This window comes from Anomaloglossus baeobatrachus, chromosome 1 (assembly GCF_048569485.1).
Source record: "Anomaloglossus baeobatrachus isolate aAnoBae1 chromosome 1, aAnoBae1.hap1, whole genome shotgun sequence".
NCBI lineage: Eukaryota > Metazoa > Chordata > Amphibia > Anura > Aromobatidae > Anomaloglossus > Anomaloglossus baeobatrachus.
In genome coordinates this window covers 829,857,571-829,879,127 of record NC_134353.1, presented here as the reverse complement: position 1 = coordinate 829,879,127, position 21,557 = coordinate 829,857,571, and positions in this window count along the sequence as shown.

The following is a 21,557-nucleotide window of genomic DNA, read 5'->3' as shown; positions in this document are numbered from 1 at the left end:
AGTATCCCAGGAAGAGGTTAGCGTACGAAGGCGCGCACGCCGCACCCATCGCAGTGCCCCGCTCCTGCAAAAAGAAACGATCCTTAAACAAAAAATAATTATGTGTCAAAATAAAATATATATTGTGGGCAGTGTTCCTTACCCATATGTGGAATTGCCAACTTCCAAGATGGCCGCCTGTGATTCGCATGCCCTGTGCTGCCCGAAATCTCGCGCGTACTGAGGAAGCTCCGTTCAGCGTGCGGTGACGTCTCATTGTGAGCGTCACTTCCGTTGGGAGCTCCGGAAGTGACGCGCGGGACCCGGACACGTCACAGCGCATGCGGCGCTACGATATGGCGGCAATTAAGCATCATTTCTATCACTATATAAACATGGGGTTCACGGTACAGGGTCACACTGCCCCCCGAGGAAGCTGCTTTGCGAAACGCGTCGGGGCTTCCCCTACCATCACTTGGACCACTGACACGGCATCTATATTGACAAACATATATGGGTAAGCACTGCTCTTGTATTTAACTATTTCCTATGGTTCCCTCTTGTGTGTGCCCTGTGGGGGCCCCCCCCTGTGTTATGGATGTTTGGGACACCATTATTTATTAAACTGGAGCTTATATTCTCTAATACAATATGATGCTGTCGAGGTCCTTGTTTGGGATTTCCTGATCTCTTCTCCAAACATTGTCTGTATTTTATGTGTTTTTCTATATGACAGTGCTCTTACTTCTTGTTTTTGAATAAATCATATATTACTAAATAGTGATGCACTGTCGTTGATTATGCAAGGCTCCATGAAACCCAATATTTATCTTGGTTACCAGCTTACCGCAGGCTGCCAGCAATGGCTCCCTGCATACTGTAGCTGTAAAAAGCCCTGCTTTTGGTGATCAAACCGTTCTCGAACGTAACTCGAACTGTCAAGCTTTTAGCAAAAAGCTCGAGTTCTAGTTCGATCTAGAACACCCCTCAAAATCACTCGAACCACGAACTGGTGAACCTCTAACCACGAACAGCGCTCAACTCTACTCGAGACGCTCGGATCCAGGGGCATGGCGGTGACTCGAGGGGAAGCTGGACCCGGGCCTGAGCACCCGTCCGTCGCCCGCAAGTGAAAAAGGGGATTTATTATATAGGGAAGGTTTTGTCAGTGAAGCTACCCGTAGTGTGCTGTGGGGGTTGGTGACACCGCCGCTGCCGCTGGGGTGATGCCCTCCGGGACACAAAAATCTCAGTCTCCAGTCCCACTTCGTAGATGAACCCCCACCCTTTTCGGGGGTCAAAGTGGCGGATCTGGCCTCGGTATGTTGGGCCCCTGACCCAGAAAGTGGCTTGCCACAGACAGTCCTTTTCCCAGTTGGTCCGGGCAATCATGTCAGCTTTCTTCTTCTCCCGAGCAGCTATCTCTCTGCTGAACTGCTGCCGCTCTCAGTATGGGACATGGTTCCCGTGCTCCTCCTGCTCAGGAGCCAGGCCCGCTCGGATACCCTCAGCACCGGCTACAACCAGCCTCTCATGTTGCCATGGGCCCCATCTATCAGCGGACTGCTCCTCACTTTTGCAGGAGCACACCAGCTGTGTCTCAGCTGGGGCGGGAAGCCTGGAAGTATTGGTGCTGCAGCTGGGGGAAAGACAGGGATAGGTGCCACCTGCATAGTGGCCCGATTCAGAGCTGGGACGGACGTCATCAGCGGTGCGGCCAGGCTCGGGGCTGGTACGGACGTCATCAGTGGTGCGGCCAGGCTCGGGGCCGGGTCAGATGTCATCAGCAGTGCGGTCAGGCTCGGGGCCAGGTCAGACATCATCGGCGCTGCTGCCTGGCTCGGGGCCGGGTCAGACGTCATCGGCGCTGCTGCCTGGCTCGGGGCCGGGTTAAGTGCCGGGGTGGTAGGTAAGGATGGGGCCGGAGGTCCCAGTAGCTGGATCCTCCTCCTTAGAGGCTACGGGTTCTGCTACCACAGGCTGAGGCAACGGGTCAGTCGGGACTTTGGCCGCGGGCAAGGGCGGTGAAGGAAGTGGCGTGGTAGACGGAAGCGGGCTGGGTCCTTCAGCAAGGCAGGCCGGTTCCTGGGGAACATAAGGGCATGGGTCTCTTCTTACCCGATCCTCAGAGGTTGTCTCCACTTCACGCGCCCGAATGGTTGTAGCCAGGTCCTTCATCTCCGACGTCCACTCCATAAGCATAAGGTATACCTGGGCCCTGACCTTCCAACACATCCTCTTATGGGTACTTTGCACGTTGCGACATCGCTAGCATCGGCTAGCAATGCCGAGTGCGATAGCACCCACCCCCGTCGCACATGTGATATGTGGTGATTGCTGCCGTAGCGAACATTATCGCTACGGCAGCTTCACATGCACATAGCTGCTCAGCGACGTCGCTGTGACTGCCGAACTATCCCTCCTTCAAGGGGGAGGTGCGTTCGGCATCACAGCGACGTCACCGCAACGTCACTAATCGGCCGGCCAATAGAAGCGGAGGGGCGGAGATGAGTGGGACATAACATCCCACACACCTTCTCCGTTACGCATTGCCGGCGGGACGCAGGTAAGGATATGTTTCTTCCTCCTGCGGGTTTACACACAGCAATGTGTGCTGCGACAGGAGCGACAAACAACATTGTACCTGCGGTCGACCCGACATTATGAAAATGTCCAACGCTACACAGGTCACCGATTTTCGACGCTTTTGCGATCGTTTATCGGCGCATCTAGGATTCACACATTGCGATGTCGGCGCTGGATGGGCGTCACTAACGACGTGACCCCGACGATATTCCGGATGCGATGTCGCAGTGTGTAAAGTACCCCTTAGTTTTCTCCTCCACCCAGTCAGCAGTTCCGGGGATGGGACTTTCCGGGCACCGTCTGCTGGGCTGCACTGCCATCGTGCCGCCTCGGTATCCAGGAACAGGTTTCTGAAGACTCCTGACGCCCCTGCACTTTATCAGCTCTGGTCACATGCCGCAGTTCCACCCTCCCATTTTGTATGTCAACAGCAATCTCCGGCTGCGTTCACAGGAAGGTGGGTGGAGCTCCAGATTGGCGCTCTTTTCGGGCATAAAGATGGTGAGGTTGTCCTTTTTGGTGCCAAAATAGCGGACAAGATGGCGGCAGTCCAAAAAACTGCAGCGTTTCACGGGTCAACAGTCCAGGAAAGGCGCACTTCACCCAGGTTAGTGGATGGGGTAAGTATCCTGTCTGTGACACCAAGTTTGTTTGGCAGGGGGGCTGCTCGAGACGCTCGAATCCGGGGTCATGGCGGTGGCTCGAGGGAAAGCCGGACCCGGGCCTGAGCACCCGTCCGTCGCCTGCAAGTGAAAAAGGGGATTTATTATATAGGGAAGGTTTTGACAGTGACGCCACCCGTGGTGTGCGGTGATTATTGGTGATGCTGCCGCTGGGGTGATGCCCGGGACTGATGGAGTGGGGCAGCTGGATGTTATCCCCTCCACGGGTAGGGGAGGTGTTGTCCTGGGGCCCCAATGCAGGTGGGATGGTGCTGCGGAGCGCAATCTGCAGGGTTGGACCGGATGGTGTTGGTGTACTCACAGTTCCTGAATAACTTCACACAGAGTCCAGATGGTAAACCAAATTGCCAGTGACAGGTGACCTCCGGCGGGTGTGTTCGGATCTCACAACCTGGTACAGCAAACAGGGGTCCCTTCCTCCTGCACTTAGTGTTTGTGTCCTTGATTTCGACTACTCCGCTTGAAACGGGGAAGTCCACTCCCGGTGATACTGTGTGTTGTGAGCTGTGGCCCGCTAGAACTGACCCGTGGGATCTTAGCAGGCAATTGCGGAGCCCTATCCCCCTCGTTGGGCTTCTGTCTTGCTCTATCTGGGCCTCCTGCAGGACAAGACCTGAAATCTTTTCCCCGGCTGCTCAATTAGTAAGATGCTTGAAGCTGTCCCTGCTCAACTCCTAAGCTTGACTGACTTGTTCCCTCCTGCCACATCTCAGAACCACTAAGTGGGCATCACCATCCGCTTGTCCCCGCCCACTGTTGTGTCCCTATTGTCATGGGGTGTGGCTAGGCTTTGCTGGCTAATGTTGTGTACCTGTATGTGGGGTTGTGATGGAGGGCCAAGGAGGAGGGAATCCTGCACCTGGAAGAGGGGTGCAGTCATCTGTGACACCCTGATTTTGTCAGGGCATCACAAATACCTGCAGAGATGAGAGAACCCGAACTGTAACTGTAACTGTAAGATGAGAACACCCGAACTAGGATGAAGACTGGGTCCTGAACTGAACGTTTAACAAAAGTTCAGCCGAACCCGGTGAACCCAAATTTTCACAGGTCCCCTCATCCCTACTCATTAGTAGATATGAGAGAACCCGAAGATCAGTGTTCGGTTTTTGGACCAAGCACAAACTTTACCAAAATAACAGAGTTTGGGTTCGGAGTTCGTTTGCTTTACATATGCTGACCACTCCAGTGAGCATTGTTGGGCATTGTAAGCTCTGTGCTCAGCCCAGTGTGAGCTGCTTGTAGTGTTTGAGTTGATGTAACAACAGCATTATCAAATTTAGAGTGCACCCAAGAAAACAAAAGGGAAAAATCCCACTTACCCTCCCCTGAAAGTGACCTGTTTATGGCTATCTGCATGTGGGCAGAGACCTGAACTCCCCAATTAGTGACATCCTTTGGGTTTTAAGTCAAATCCAGGTCCCAAACCAAACTTTTTCTAAAGTCCGGCTGAACCCACCGAGTCGAACTTCACACTGTCCGCTCATCTGTACTCAGCATAATAGGTACAAGTTTTATCCTTAAAAACAATGATAGCACACATATGTGAACCATGGATGTGTGAATGAGATAGACCTCTTTCTATGTCCCTTGAGGAATCTGTGACAGCGAGTCTAGTTGGGCTCAGCCTGGATTCCGTAAGAAACATTTACCAGATTCTAATTTAACAAGTTTTTATGTAGCTTATTAAAAGATCGGGTGAAAGTAGTAAAACCATTTAATCTGGTTCAATGCCGTGCTGTGGTTTTCCTTTCTAATATTCTCTAAGAGCCAAAAATCACATAAAGTAGTTGAATGGTGTCAAAGTCCTGGAGCTTACTTGTAGTGTGCAAAGTAAAAGTTCTGACGGTGTTTTGACCACAGTAGGGACACAGTGGGTGTCCCAGATACTCCCTGTGGACGGTGATGCTGAGAGGCTCTGCAAGCGGTGAGGCTAGGGCCGCCATCCTGAATGTTGGCAGTGAGGGCTTCAAAGAAATGGCTTCCCGAGTCAGTGAATTCGCTGATTGAGCTATTGGCCCAATCACAAGCCTAGATCTTATCTGTGCACGTGCCACCTCCGGGCGTGATTTTACTTAAGTCCGCTGCTGGGAGATCAATGGGCCAGAAGTGGCATGTGCACAGATGACATCTTGAGCCGAGAGCTCCATCTGCGCATGCGCTGACTTGGTGCCATGATCTGAAGCTCGCATCAACATCCAGGATGGTAGCCCCTGCCTCCTGTGAACCCTCTCCACAACCCCTTGTAAGCTTTATTAAGATTATAAGACACACCCCTTATTTTCCTCCCAAATTTATGGGAGGAAAAGTGTGCCTTCTAATTTGAAAAATACGTTATATGTTTTAGTGAGTTTCTACTGAAGAAAAGCACTAAAAGTTCATCTAATCTGCACGTCACTTTATCAATAAATTTTTGTCAAAGCCAAATTCCAGGTGATGTCAAAAAAAGACTTGAAAAAAAAGCACATTAATTTATCATAAAAATGTAACCAAATACTACTGCTAGAAAATATAGTAAAAAATAATAATACAGCAGCTCTCTCTATGTGGTAACATTTCTATAATATGGAATATGCAAAATTTAAACTCCATTACCACTATATAAAATACACATATATAAAATAAAGTTAGTTAGTGCACAAATTGGATAAAATTGGAGTGTGCCACACCCCCACCCCCGGCCATGACAAGGTAATTTTTCTTTGCAGGGACCCTGACTAGAGTTGGGCGAGTACCTAACTATTCATACTCGCTATACTCATACCAAGTATTGTCTACTACTCGCGTATTCATTCCGAATAGCATGTGCAATGCAAGTCAGTGGGGAATACTCGCAATGTAATGAGTAACCCGAATTCTGCACTATTTGCTACTCGCACGAATAGTACGGCATTCGGGTTACTCGTTACTTTGCGAGTTTTTCCCTATTGACTTGCATTGCACACACTATTTGGAATAAATACGCGAGTATTAGACAGTACTTGATATGAGTATAGTGAGTACGAATAGTTTGGTACTCGCTCAACTCTAACCCTGAGCTAATATTTCTCAAACACGTTTCTCTGGGGATAAAAGCCTAAACATGTAAAGGGCAGGTGGGCTCCAGCATTGATTAAAAACAACCTGGGACTGGTGGGAGGAGAGGTCAACCGTATATGAAAAATTCTAGTAATTGGGTATGATTTTTTTATATTATAATTTAGCTTTTATTTGTGCTCCTCCGCAGTGTGATACTTGTCCTGGCAGATAAAGATCAGAAATAAATTTGGACAATGGATATATAACAATAGGGGGATTTATATAACGCAAGCTTATCCCAAAATGTTAGGATCCCATTCACATTACAAACTTTATTGACAGGATCCAATATTATGAGTGATGCATATGATGCATTACAGTATAACTAGTATGATGAGACCCCCCCGGAGTACTATAAAAATAATGAGATATACATGCCCTTTCCTGTCTATCACTAATTGGTTGCTATTTCCATATGAAGAGAATGTAAGGATAATGACGTTTAGGTTGCTGATTATAAATAATGGAGAAGGTAACTGAACAGTGTGGACATCTTTAATTGGCCGTATAGATTGAATAAGATTGTGCAACGGCTTGGAAATCTAATATACGGCACATAAAGAGTTATTACCGGCTTCTCATTAGAAATACATATTGTCCCTGAATATTTACTCAGGAAAGTGAATTTATTCTGTGGTTTAAAACGTCAACCGCAATTCCAATCTACGGTTTGCGAATGGAAGATTCCATTTTATACTATTTGTAAAATGTAATTTTGTAGCTTAGACCTCCAAGACTAAGAGAATCAATCCAAGTATAGTAACGCTTTTTAGTATAACTTATTGCATTCATTAAACGAGGCTTAGATTGTCCTAATTATATGTTATCAACAATTATGATATGTATCACATGCCACGGGCTGACTAAAACATTCTCCAGTTTTGGATTAACGCCAGCAGAGGTGTCAACTTCCATACTTCCTTGTCACCAGCTGAAGCTCTCGTTTTGCAGAACAAGATGCAGCTGTGCTTGCAGAATAATCAGAATTCTCCTATGGCCTTTTTTTCTATGCACAGTTCACACTGAATAGTGTATCCAAAGGCATCAGGAAAGAATCGTTTTAAATATATTTCATGCCTATGAATACGCTTTATTTGCATATGTCACAACCCTGCTGTAATACATGGTTATGATATAATCACAACAAATGCCTTCTTCACAGTCATCACTACTTTGTGTTTCTTTCATGAAGTTTATTCCCTTCAATTTGTTTTTCTAAGAACAAATTGTGCAAAATTTGAGGGTAAGAATACTTTTAATGTAAAAACAACATTTTGTTTTTACAGTCTTTTATTTCTCGTATGTTAAAATCAATGGTCGTATTCCCATTGGTAGTGGATTCCAATTTATTCCATACGGCTGGAGCATATAACTCGCATGAGTATCGGAACGCATCACCCGGAGCGGCTGGCTTCTCTGCTGACAGGAGCGGGTCAGCTGCATGTATTTCTATGCAGCTGACATATTCCTGTGCGGAGAGTGTGTGGCCGCGCCGGGTGATGCGTTCCGATACTTATGCAAGTAATGCGCTCGTGTGATGGCACCCTTAGTGTTGAAAACTGTTTTTTTTTCCCCTTGAATATGATTACTCCTGGCACTGCCTTGACTCACTTCCAATGAATGCCGGCAGAGCGCCAACATTCACAGGCCACATATTGTGGCCACATATTGAGGCCAAAACTCCACAGCAGTTTTGTGCTCATTTGTAGAGATGAAAGGACCTGTTGAATTTTGGGTTCTGCGGCTTCAGCCGGACTTTAGATAAAGTTCAGTTTTGGATCCGGACCTAAACCCCATTGGAAGTCACTAATTGAGCAGTTCGGGTCTCCACCCACATACAGCCAGCCATAACCAGATCACTTCCGGAAAAAAGAGGACAGAGTTTTTTAATTTTTGTTTGATGTAAACACTACATCCAATAACACTTATTTTACCCCCAATGTGAACCAATCAAAAACTGACTGTGACTCGCACTGGTTTGAGCACAGAGCGTAGCCGATCAGAGTGATGCTCATGCAAGTGGTGTTCATACGTAAAGCAACCGAACTCGGAAATCAAGCACTCATTTTTTATAAAGTCCATGTTCGGGTGCGCTCATCTCTACCCATGTGGGCTTTTCACTGTTTTCTGGCACCATTACTTGATTTTGCAACAAACAAAAAGTTTCACCTGCGAGGTTGTGTGGCTGATTGTAATGATCACAGCCAAAGACCTCATTCTGATATACATAACTCATGTATATGTTTATTGCTTTTCGCTATAAAATACATATGTAGTATCATCTATGAGGCAGTTCACATCTCTTGTTTTTTGTAGGACTGAAGGTTCCACAAAAAATCAAGGCAACTTCTTTTTTTAATCAGAGTTACAGATCAAAATCAACCATACAAGGTTTTGGGTCCTTGAAACTCACAGAGATTGAAGAGCGAAGATCCATCCATGCCTTTGAACCCCTTAGATTGTGCTGTCAAACTCTAACAGCGCAATCTAATGCACTAGGGTGGGGATTGCGCTACTCCTAGTTGCCATCGGTGGTCCAATGATGTGATCACAGGATGTCAATGTGTTGGCATGGCAACTGGCAACTCAGAGTCAGCTGATTACTCCTGGCAGTGCCTTGACTCACTTCCAGTGAATGCCGGCAGAGCGCCGACATTCACAGTAACACAGCATTTCTGAAAATCAGAGCAATGCTGACTGCGTAATCATAAAGTCCCTTATGGGGTCTAGTAAAATCAATAACATACTAAATAAACAAGGTGAAAAAAAACAAACCCTGAAAAGTTCAAATTACCACCCCTTTTGCCCCATTGAAAATAAAACAATGATAATAAAAAGATACACATACAGTGCTGGCCAAAAGTATTGGCACCCCTGCAATTCTGTCAGATAATACTCAGTTTCTTCTTGAAAATGATTGCAATCACAAATTCATTTGTATTATTAACTTCATTTAATTTGTCTTCAATGAAAAAAAATAAAAAAAATTGTCATAAAGACAAATTGGATATAATTCCCCACCAAACATAAAAAAGGGGGTGGACAAAAGTATTGGCACTGTTTGAAAAATCATGTCTGAGGACTTGAGAATCCAAATTGTGAGGAAGCATGAGCAATCTCAAGGCTACAAGTCCATCTCCAAAGACCTGAAAGTTCCTGTGTCTACGGTGCGCAGTGTCATCAAGAAGTTTTAAAGCCATGGCACTGTGGCTAACCTCCCTAAATGTGGAAGGAAAAGAAAAATTGATGAGAGACTTCAACTCAAGATTGTGCGGATGGTGGATAAAGAACCTCGACTAACATCCAAACAAGTTCAAGCTGCCCTGCAGTCCGAGGGTACAACAGTGTCAACCCGTACTATCCGTCGGCGTCTGAATGAAAAGGGACTGTATGGTAGGATACCCAGGAAGATCCCACTTCTTACCCCGAGACATAAAAAAGCCAGGCTGGAGTTTGCCAAAACTTACCTGAGAAAGCCTAAAACGTTTTGGAAGAATGTTGTCTGGTCAGATGAGAGAAAAGTAGAGCTTTTTGTGAAAAGCCATCAACATAGAGTTTACAGGGAAAAAAAGAGGAATTCAAAGAAAAGAACACGGTCCCTACAGTCAAACATGGCAGAGGTTCCCTGATGTTTTGGGGTTGCTTTGCTGCCTCTGGTACTGGACTGCTTGACCGTGTGCATGGCATTATGAAGTCTGAAGACTACCAACAAATTTTGTAGCATAATGTAGGGCCCAGTGTGAGAAAGCTGGGTCTACCTCAGAGGTCATGGGTCTTCCAGCAGGACAAAGACCCAAAACACACTTCAAAAAGCACTAGAAAATGGTTTGAGTGAAAGCACTGGAGACTACTAAAGTTGCCAGCAATGAGTCCAGACCTGAATCCCATAGAACACCTGTGGAGAGATCTCAGAATGGCAGTTTGGAGAAAGCCCCCTTCAAATCTCAGGGACCTGGAGCAGTTTGCTAAAGAAGAATGGTCTAAAATTCCAGCAGAGCTTTGTAAGAAACTTATTGATAGTTACTGGAAGCGGTTGTTCGCAGTTATTTTGGCTAAAGGTTGTGCAACTAAGTATTAGGCTAAGGGTGCCAATACTTTTGTCTGGCCCATTTTTTGAAGTTTTGTGTGAAATGATCAATGATTTGATTTTTGTTTCATTCGCTTTTGTGTTTTTTCATTGAAAGCAAAATAAATGAAGATAATAATACCAAAGAATTTGTGATTGCAATCATTTTCAAGAAGAAACTGAGTATTATCTGACAGAATTGCAGGGGTGCCAATACTTTTGGCCAACACTGTATTTAGTATTGCTACATTCAGAAGTGCCTAATCTATCAAAATATTAAATCTATTAATCTAATCAGGACACACAAAAATTCCAAACACCAAAATTATGTTTTTTTTGGTCGCCACAACACTGCATTGAAATGCAATAACAGGCGATTAAAACGTCACTACTACACAAAAATGGTATAATTTAAAAATGCCAGGTCAAGACACAAAAATAAGCCATCACTGTGCCCCAGATCCCAAAAAAGGAGAACACTACAGGTCTCAGAAATTGATGGCGACAAAATCATGCACATTTTAAGCTGTATATGTACAAAATAGGATGTGATATGGATGTCACATATACATTAATACTTGGCGCACGGATGGTGCACAAATGAAAACGTAGAGAAAATCATCTGAGGTTTCTGTATGAAGCTCTAATAATTTCCATCCCCTCGACTGACTCCAGTGTAGAAATGATACCCCTACAGTAAACTTTACTATTGGAGAAAAGTCACACAGACAATTTGCCTGTGGTGGATTTACTGCAGATCCGCACCAAAATCCACATTAAGCTATATTCACAAGCGGCATATTTGGTGAGAATTTTACGCTCTGGCTTTTTTTTTTTTAAACTGATATTTGTACCATTTCTGTATTTAAAATTCACACGTATTCATGGATTTTGACATATATTTTACATTGCAGGAGCTCACCACATAATGAAACAAAACAACATATGAATAGCAGTGGTTTACCGTAGAGTCCCCATTGAAAATGAATGGGTAAAATCCAAACCAAGTAAGGCTATGTGCGCACGTCCATGCTGAAAAATCTGCAGCGATTTGGCAGTGCATGTTCGCTTCAAATTGCTGCAGAAACACTGCGTAATGGATGCAGTGTGTCTGCAGAATAGATGCTGATTTCATGCGCTCTGGATGCTGCCCCCACCATAGACAGAGTGGGAGCAGCATTCAAAGCGCACAAAATAACTGACATGTTGCTTTTTTAAGTGCAGCGATTTGGATCAAAATTTAAGCATGCAAATCGCTGCACTCTCAAACGCAACGTGTGGATGGATTATGCACAATTTTCATAGATGCATGCATTTACGTTGCAGTGCAATATGCAGCGTAAACGCATGAAATTACGCAACGTGCGCACATAGCCTAAGTGTGCTTCCATAATAGAAAGACTTGCTAAGGTTTAATCCCTACACAACATGCACCATACATGTACCGCACTGTACGAAGTGTGTTCCCATAAACCGCCATACCTGTACGGTGCAATGATCGCACTGACTCACAAGCAGGGCCAGCAAAATTATCAGCCCACGATCAGTGATGGCACCAATCGCAGGCATTTAAACCCTCTAATACTGCAGTCAATAGCTACAGTGGCATCAATCTGCGTACAATAGGGATGGCGCTCCCTCTGTGCCCACATAGTGCCAATGGTCATGATAATCCTAGGTCTAGTAATGGCTGCGGGGTGACCCAAGTAGCATGGCCTGTAATTTGCTGCCTGGTGCAGGACTTTTGCCTGTGTCCGATAGACAGCTCTAATACCCTCCAATGGCTGTGCATTGCATTAGACTAGTAATCAGACCAGGGAAACTTCATGTCCCATCATGAGACAAAGTAAAAAAAAGTTGTAAAAAAACTAACAAAAAATGAAAAAAAAAAAAATTAAAAATTATACCAATAAATACATATACTATTGTAAAAGCAAACATAAACCAAAAAAAAAATAAATAAAAAAACCCAAACATATATATATGTTAACTCAAGTTAACCCCTTCAGTGAAAATGGTAAATAGAGTCCAGAGAAACTGCTGTCCCATCGTAGTGAATGCATCCGTCAGGGTTTTCATCTGAATCACATCATTCAGAGATTTAGATGAAACCCCTGATGTAAGTGTTCATCAAAAGCTCAGGATACATGTGATCCAACATTTTATGTAAAATGCTCCAAATTAAAGCTTCAACTCATTGCACAAAAAATAAGTGGCCACCTAGGTCACTCATCTATTAATGGAAATATAGGGAGTTTTCCTCCTGGGAAAGAGTTATGGCTCCTCACCCCCAAAAGAAATCCAGCTAATTTTGTGCTTCAAATTCAAATGTACCATTTCTTTCTGACCACCACAGTGCCTGAATCAAAATTTGGGTCCCCATGTTTGGTGCCTCCAGATGCATGAGCTGGGAACAGTCTATGGGCACTAGAGTGTACTGGGCACTACAATGTACGGATATTACAACGGCAGATTTGCAATTTTCAATCAGCAATATCCATTGCTGCTTGTTTCTGGAAAACACCCACAGAGTCAAAGTAATCACTACAGCTGTAGATAAATTCTCAGTGGGGTTTAGTTTCCAAAATAGTGTCACTTGAGGTGGAATTCTGCTCTTTTGGCACTTTCATGCTCTGTATATTGAGTCAGCAAACTATTCTAGGAAAATTTTTCCTCCAACAGTCGAATAGCTCTCCTTCTCTCCTCAATCTCATCATATGGCTAAGCAGTGCTGTATTGCCAAATATGGGGTACTGCCACATTCACCAGAAATTGAGTGACAAATTTTGGCGCCATTTTTACCTATATCTCCACATGAAAATGTAAAATCTGGGGCTAAAACAACATTTTTGTTGTAAAAATGTAATTATTTTTTCTTCACTGTCCAATGGCATAGAATTCTATGACAAATCTGGGGTGTCAATATGATCCCTGCACCCCTAGATTAATTCATTGAGTGGCTAAGTTTGTAAAATGGACTCTGCAATTGTGAAATGGCACCCCCAAACCATAACAGCAACATATGCACTATAATATGGTGTTCTTCCTCTTCTGTGACTCACATTGTGGCTGATAAGTAGCTCCCGATTACATGTAGGATATTGGCAAAGTCAGAAGAAATTGCACAACAAACATTTTAGTAGTAAATATTTAATTATTCTTTTTTTACCACCCAATGGTATATTATGTGAGGCCCATGTATCAATGTGCTCACTGAACCCCTAGATAAATTCATTGAGGGGTATAGTTTGTAAAGTGGGGTCAATTTTGGGTGGTCTGTTGTTTTGGCATGTCAGGGGCTTTTGAAATGTGACATGTCGTCTGCTATCTATTACAGCCAAAGTAGTACTCCAAAATTCAAATTGCACCTCCATCCCTTTCCAAGCCTTTCCATGTACTAAACAGGAGTTTTCGCTCACATATGGGGCGTCAAGGACAAATTGCACAAGAAATGTCGGGGTCCATTTTCTCTTGATACTCTTGTGAAAATGAAAAATTTGGGCAAAAGCAACATCTATGTGGGAATGGGAATTTTTTTTTTCTCTTTTGCGGCTCAGTGTTATAAAATTCTATAAAGCACCTGTGAGTTCTAGATGCTGATGTTGCTCCCCAGGGATTGGTTGCCACAGATATACCTGTACCTGTGGCAGGGAAGGATCTCCAAATCAGGTAATCTCACAAACAACACTTCCACTCCAGGCCTGGAGGGGGAGCCCTACAAGTTGAGCTCAGGTGAAGTTCCCTTTAATTCCAGGTCTGGAGGCAGAGTCAGACAGTAGACAGTTGAGTGTTGAGCTCAAGCGAGGAGGGTGAAGACATCAGGATGGAGAGGGCTGTGCTGGGCCCGTACAAGTATCTGTGAGACAGACTGAGGGATCCAGGATTGAGACAAAAGAGGAGTGACTGTGGAGGTGGAGCCAGACCGGTTCACCCCCGGGGAACAGCACTGACTACCGGACAATGGCGTCCGAGATTGTGAGGGACCTAATCTGCCCAGCAATAAAGACCGGAGGCCAGAGAGACTACAGATCTCCTGGCCGTAACAGCACCTGAGTTCAGATTAGTGTAGATGTTAGTCAAAAGTCGTTTATGGAGCAGAGAGAATGGGTAGGGTGATAGAGAAAAGGGTGGAGATGTAGGGGTGTGCTGCACTGTGGAGAGCTTTGTGGGTGAGAACAAGAAATTTAAATTGGATCCTATGATATATGGGCAATGACTGTCAAACAGTGGAAGAATCTGAATAACGATTACACAGATGGGTACCCTGGCAACAGCATTAAGGATGGACTGGAGAGGAGGAAGTCTAGTGAGGTGGGTGGCCAATTAAGTGAGAATTACTAAAATCCTGGCGTGACTGGATCAGGGCCACAGTTAGGGTTTTTGTTGTTTTCATGATGAGTAAAGAACGGTGAGCGAAACGAGAATCAATATTTTTAGTACCTGAAACTCCAATGCCCCTTCTACTAAGACTGGAGGCAGAGATAAGGAAGAGGGGCCCCAAACCCCCAAATTTCTTTAACTTGTTTATGAAAAACATTATGAATTCTACAGGATTCCAGTAACGGCAGGTGGAAAACCAGCAGATTGATGACAGCCATTCTGAATGTACCAATAAACCGAGGTCCTAGCTTAAGTGAAGTCTCTTTAAACCTAGTGTTTATCATAGACAACCTCACCAGATCACCAAAACACAGGTCCAGACCAGGCACACATCTGCAGCCAGCTGCCCACTTATACTTAGAGCCCATGTCACAGAAATGCTGCTGACCCTTCTGCCATGTAGACGAAAATGCTGAGACTAATTAGTTCTTCCCAGCTACCCCAGATGAGTACCCCTCCTAAAACGTACAGAATTGGGGATGATGAGTATGATTATAAATACAAAAAAAGATACACCAGAGTATTCACGGTGGTGATTATTGATAGCAAATTCGGCGAGTGGAAGGAATAAGGACCAATCGTCCTGATTATCTGAAACAAAAGAACACAACGTTTTAATTCATGTGTTCCGTTAGACTGTTGAGGATAAAGAATTGAGTATCCAAAAATACTTAATTCAGCCATTTCATAGACTCAGTTATATAGTTCAGTAGATGTGAACTAACACACATATTTGTGAATGCTTTGTTTCTTACTAACATGTATATATGTATATTACATATTCAGTGTATTTTCCTTACACACAGTATATACCAGCACAAGTAATTGTAAAGATGGCTGCCATTTCCTGTTTGCACCCAAGACAGATGGACAAAAGAAATTCCTGGAGTCTGGACTGTCCAATCAAAGAGAGGATATGCAGATCTCTCTACGTCATGAAGCCCTGCGATACTTGATTGGACTAAAACTTTTGTGTACACCCCTTTACTGCTCGGTCTAGAGTTTTTTCAAATAATAAAGAGCACTTGGTGAGAGCCAGTCATGGAGATAGATGTAACTGACTTGCTGTCCAGTTATTTAGTCTCGAAGTGCACTCATGACATTTTAATTTGAAACAGCAGCCAGATCCCGAGAGATCATCATCATCGTCATTTTGAACCTTGACAGTACTATTAGACTGAGGATGGAGCACTAACAAATGACAGTCTAATCCCTAATCAAGAGCAGAAAGCCCTCCAAAATTTGGCAATAAAACAGAGTTCCTCTATCAGAAACAATATTAGAAGGGACTCCATAGAATCTGACAATCTCACATATAAACATCTGGGCTAAAGATGTTAAGGCAATAAAATGTGTCATTTTAGAAAACCTATCCACCACAATAAAAATGACCGTACTACCAGCAGAGAAAGATGGATCCGTAATGAAGTCCATGGAAATGTCTATCCAAGGATGACTAGGAATACTCAAGAGCTTCAGAGAACCTGACAGATGAGAGTAAGATGCCTTAGAGTGCGCACAGGTGCCACATGCATACACATTGGATATGACATTGCTCTTGATTCTGGGTCAACAAAAACTAAGCAATATGAGATTGAGTACCTTTCACTCCAGGGTGACCAGCCAGAACAGAATCAAGATGCTCCCCCAGAACCCTAAGGCAAAAATTTAGGAAAACAAATGACTTGTTAACAGGAACCCCAGATAGGGCCTCACCTTGTGCCTCAGCAATCTCAGATTCCACCACAGTACTGAGTGCCAAAACCACCACTCCCTCTGAAGGATGGGGATAGGTTCTTCAAAAAATTCCCCCTTGAACAATGCATTGGCTTTAATGTTTTTACTCCGTGGATGATAAGTAGAGTTGAGCGCGGTTCGCGGTTCGAGTGATTTTGGGGGCTGTTCTAGATCGAACTAGAAATCGAGCTTTTTGCTAAAGCTCGATAGTTCTAGATACATTCGAGAACGGTTCTAGCAGAAAAAAGACAAGCTAATAACTAGCTGGCTTTCCGCTGTAATAGTGTAAGTCACTCTGTGACTCACACTATTATGAAATTTCAGCGTATAGTGTGCGGGAACAGCGCATTCAGATCACTGCTGTTTGATTAATGTCGATCGCCATTTTTTTTTTTTTCCTTGTCTTCCTTCCCTAAGCGCACGCGTGTAGTGGGGCGGGCCAGCATGTCAGCCAATCCCAGACACACACACAGCTAAGTGGACTTTTAGCCAGAGAAGCAATGGCATGTGTGATAGGATGTCCATGTCACATGTCCCTGCATTATAAAAACGGACATTTTCCTCCAGCATGCCATTATCTGCCTTCTGCGTCTTGGTGTCAGTCACCGCTGGCATAGCTCCTGTCTCCAATACTGCTGTGTACGCTCTATACACAGCGCTATACAGAATAGGGATAGAAGTTTCTTTCAGCCCTTGTAAGGGCTAATACCGGCAGGGTCAGAGCCATAGGTGACAGTCAGGGCCGTGAAAACAGATTTTAACAGCTACACAAGATGACAGCGTCAGTGTAGCTAAGGTCAGGGATTTCCTCGCTGCATTTCCCCATTAGGAGGGATAGAAAGGGAGGCTTCCTTTCCTCTACCCAGACCCACAACCCTGCCATTGTACCCTCCTGCCCTTTGCACACTCAAACTCATTGTTACTAAGCCATTATACTAGCAAACACTAAGGAAACTTAGTGGCATCCTAAACGTGGCTGTTGGACTTCTGTATTGTCCCACTAGTGCAAAGATATTTGCAACACGTCTGCCTGCATTGCACACTCAAACTCATTGTTACTAAGCCATTATACTAGCAAACACTGAGGAAACTTAGTGGCATCCTAAACGTGGCTGTTGGACTTCTGTATTGTCCCACTAGTGCAAAGATATTTGCAGCACGTCTGCCTGCATTGCACACTCAAACTCATTGTTACTAAGCCATTATACTAGCAAACTATGCTGCCAGTTTAAGGGCCGTAGTTGCATTGTCAGGGATAATTATTGTTGTTTATTCTGCTGTTAATAAAGCTAGACCACTGCTGCAGTCTACACCACCTCTCAATTTTTAGTACCACATTTTAAGTGCACAATCTTGTCGCAATCAAAATGAGTGGCAAAATGACAGATGCTGGTGGAAAGGGGAAGAGGCGTGTTGGAAAAGGAAAAAAAAGTGTTTGTCCGTGGGGAAGGTGGCAAAGCTCCATTAACATCTGCTGAAGATAGACCATCTTCCAGCAAAAGTAAGATGTCTACTACTCAGGGCCGGATTAAGGTTGGTGGGGGCCCTTGGGCAGAAAATCTGGTGGGGGCCCCATAAACGTTAACATTTTTAGCCATAACAGTATAGCGCGAACTGTAGCATTTAGATATAAATCCAATGAACATGTATCTTATCCTGTTCTGCCACATTCAGATTTACAGTACTTGAATACAGATACAGTCCAGGATCACTCACAGCTGTCACTTATACTCACAGTACAATACAGATACAGTCCAGGATCACGCACAGCCGTCACTCATACACAGAAAGTACAGTTACTCACATATTTTTTTATTCATCCCAAAGTTAAGGCAGCCAGGGTCGGCTCCAGGTTTTTGTGGTCCCCGGTTGAGTCTGAGTAAGCCCCATCCACATGTAGACACGCACATACACATACAGGCATACGTACATATACATATTTGAAGACAAATTCACAAAAATACATTTAAACAGACATATATACACAGTCATATACACTGACACACATGCAGACACAGACGCATTACAGGTGTTAATATGGAGAAGTCACAAGCAGCATCACTCACCTCCCCCGCTTGTTTCTGTCCAGCTCCACCAGGATATGGGGCTGTGTTGCATGATGGCCATCACTAACAGACATGACTGCAAAATGTGCACACTGACACAGCACTGCTGTATATACATCACAAGAGGGGCTGGGGCCTACAATATATACATTACAGGAGGGGCAGGGGGCATAGACTTACTGGGGGGGCATAGATGTTACTGGAGTGGCAAACAGCTCTGGTGGCGTACACATTACTGGGATGGGTGGCTTAGCGCTCTGGGGGTTCCATATAGTTCTGGAGTGCAGCACAGACTGCTCTGATTCATATATACACACACACACAGCTCTGCTTCACACACACACACACACACAGCTCTGCTTCACACACACAGCTCTGCTTCACTCACACACACAGCTCTGCTTCACACACAGCTCTGCTTCACACACACACACAGCTCTGCTTCACACACACACAGCTCTGCTTCACACACACACACACACACACACACACACACACACAGCTCTGCTTCTCACACACACAGCTCTGCTTCACACACAACTCTGCTTCTCACACACAGCTCTGCTTCACACACAGCTCTGCTTCTCACACACACACACACACACACACAGCTCTGCTTCTCACACACAGCTCTGCTTCTCACACACACACACACAGCTCTGCTTCACACACACACACAGCTCTGCTTCACACACACACACACCTCTGCTTCACTCACACACACCTCTGCTTCTCTCTCACACACACACACACAGCTCTGCTTCTCACACACACACACACACAGCTCTGCTTCTCTCTCACACACACACACACACAGCTCTGCTTCTCACACACACAGCTCTGCTTCACACACACACAGCTCTGCTTCACACACACACACACACACAGCTCTGCATCACACCACACATCTTTCTTCAGCTCTGCCCTTACCTGCTCTGATGCCATCCTCCTCCTGCTCCGGTGAGTCTCCTCTCCTGGCTGCGGCGTCGGTCTTCTCCTCTGCGGCCGCAGCGTCGGTCTTCTCCTCCACGGCCGCGGCATCCTGCTGTGATGTCCGCAGCATTGGGCGCCGCAGCAGAGCAGGGAGCAGGCACACCTCTGACCCCGGAAGTGCAGGCGCTGGTACTTCCGGGGTCAATCAGCGTCCTGCGCCCGCAGTTTGTTTTTGCATCTTAGAGATGCAGATACAAATAAATGTAGGTGTTTCCCCCCCCCAAAAACACAGCTGATTTATTAGACTGTCTTTACGGAGGGGGAGAGGGTGTGAAGAAAAAAAAAATTGCTGACGGGTGGCAAGTATGGCCCTGGTGGTGGGGGCCCCCTTGGAAGCTCTTTTGGTGGGGGCCCCGGGGCTGAAGCCCGGCCTGCCCTGCCTATAATCCGGCGCTGCTACTACTTACCGTGGACAATCCGATGTGCTCCCTTTTTTATGGACACGAACAAGTGGAACAAAGGTAGATGATGGCCAAAAAAGGAAAATGCTTGAATGCATCTCAAGTGGTCCAACAAGTGCCCTCTCCGCCACCTCAACTACCGCATCCAAAAAACACCAGTCCTTTGAGTTGTCAGCCCAATGACACTTGCATTCTCCCAGCTCTGAAGTCTCCATCCGCCCTGCACAGTATGGTGGAACTGAGATGGCTGAGTCTGCAGAGCTGTTCAGTCACACTATAGCCTGGGAATCAGAAGTCTGCTCCCAAGCTACAGTGAGTACAGACCAGGAAATGGTCTGCAGTGATGCCCAGAACCTTTGTGACTCTGATTCAGGCCGTGAGGACCAAGTTTCTGAGCATAATGTTGACCCTTTTTCACAAACTGTAACACCTGTTGTTATAGACAATGAGGAACATACTGATGACGATGAGACGCAGATACCAGATTGGGATGATAACTTAAATATTCGGTCAGGGCAAGAAGAGGCTCGGTCTGAGGATGAGGGGAGTGCAAACACAACAATTGATGAGGAAGTTCTAGATCCCACCTACTGTCAACCCACAGTCAGGCACTCGAGGAGGTCAACAGAGGCGGTGGAGGAGGATGCAACCGATGACGAAGTTACCTTGCGCCTTCCTGGACAGAGTCGGAGCACTGGTAGCACGTCTACAACTGCATCCTCAGCCACCACTCTGCCTCTGAGCACTAGTCGGGGGGGCTCAGCAGGTCACATGCCCTCTAAGTCTTGCCTAGCCTGGTCCTTTTTTGACATAGCAAAAGATCGGCCAAATTATGTGATCTGTAAAATTTGTTGTGATTCTGTTAGTAGAGGGCAAAACCTCAGCAGTTTAACAACTTCTTCCATGAATCGTCACATGAATAAATATCATATGTCCCAGTGGGAAGCTCACCGTGCCGCAATGCGGCCTAGCGGAGCGAACCATCCACCGCCTGCCCCTTCCAGTGCATCCGCGCGCTCTTCATCTTCTAGGACTGTGGGGACAGCTGTCACACCTGGTTTTCCACACACAACTTCCACCACTGTAACCGCAACAGGCAGTTTGCTTGGTAGGTCATCAGTTGGTTTGGAAGGGGAAACAAGTACGTGTGTACAGCTCTCTCAGACATCGATAGCACCAACGTTGGATGAAGGCAACATCATGTCTATGCCTGCACTTTCCTCACAAAGCTGCATTTTTCCAGGGACACCCTACTCAACACCGTCTACACACAACAGCCAGATCTCTGTCACTCAGATGTGGACAAATAAAAGGCCATTTCCTGCGACCCATGACAAAGCTAAGAGGTTGACTCTATCCCTCTGTAAGCTCTTGGCTACCGAAATGCTGCCTTTCCGCCTGGTGGACACACAGGATTTTAGAGACCTTATGTCTGTCGCTGTGCCCCAGTACCAGATGCCCAGTCGCCACTACTTCTCTAAGAAAGGTGTGCCCGCACTACACCAGCATGTCGCACACAACATCACCGCTTCCTTGAGAAACTCTGTGTGTCAACGGGTGCATTTCACCACCGATACTTGGACCAGTA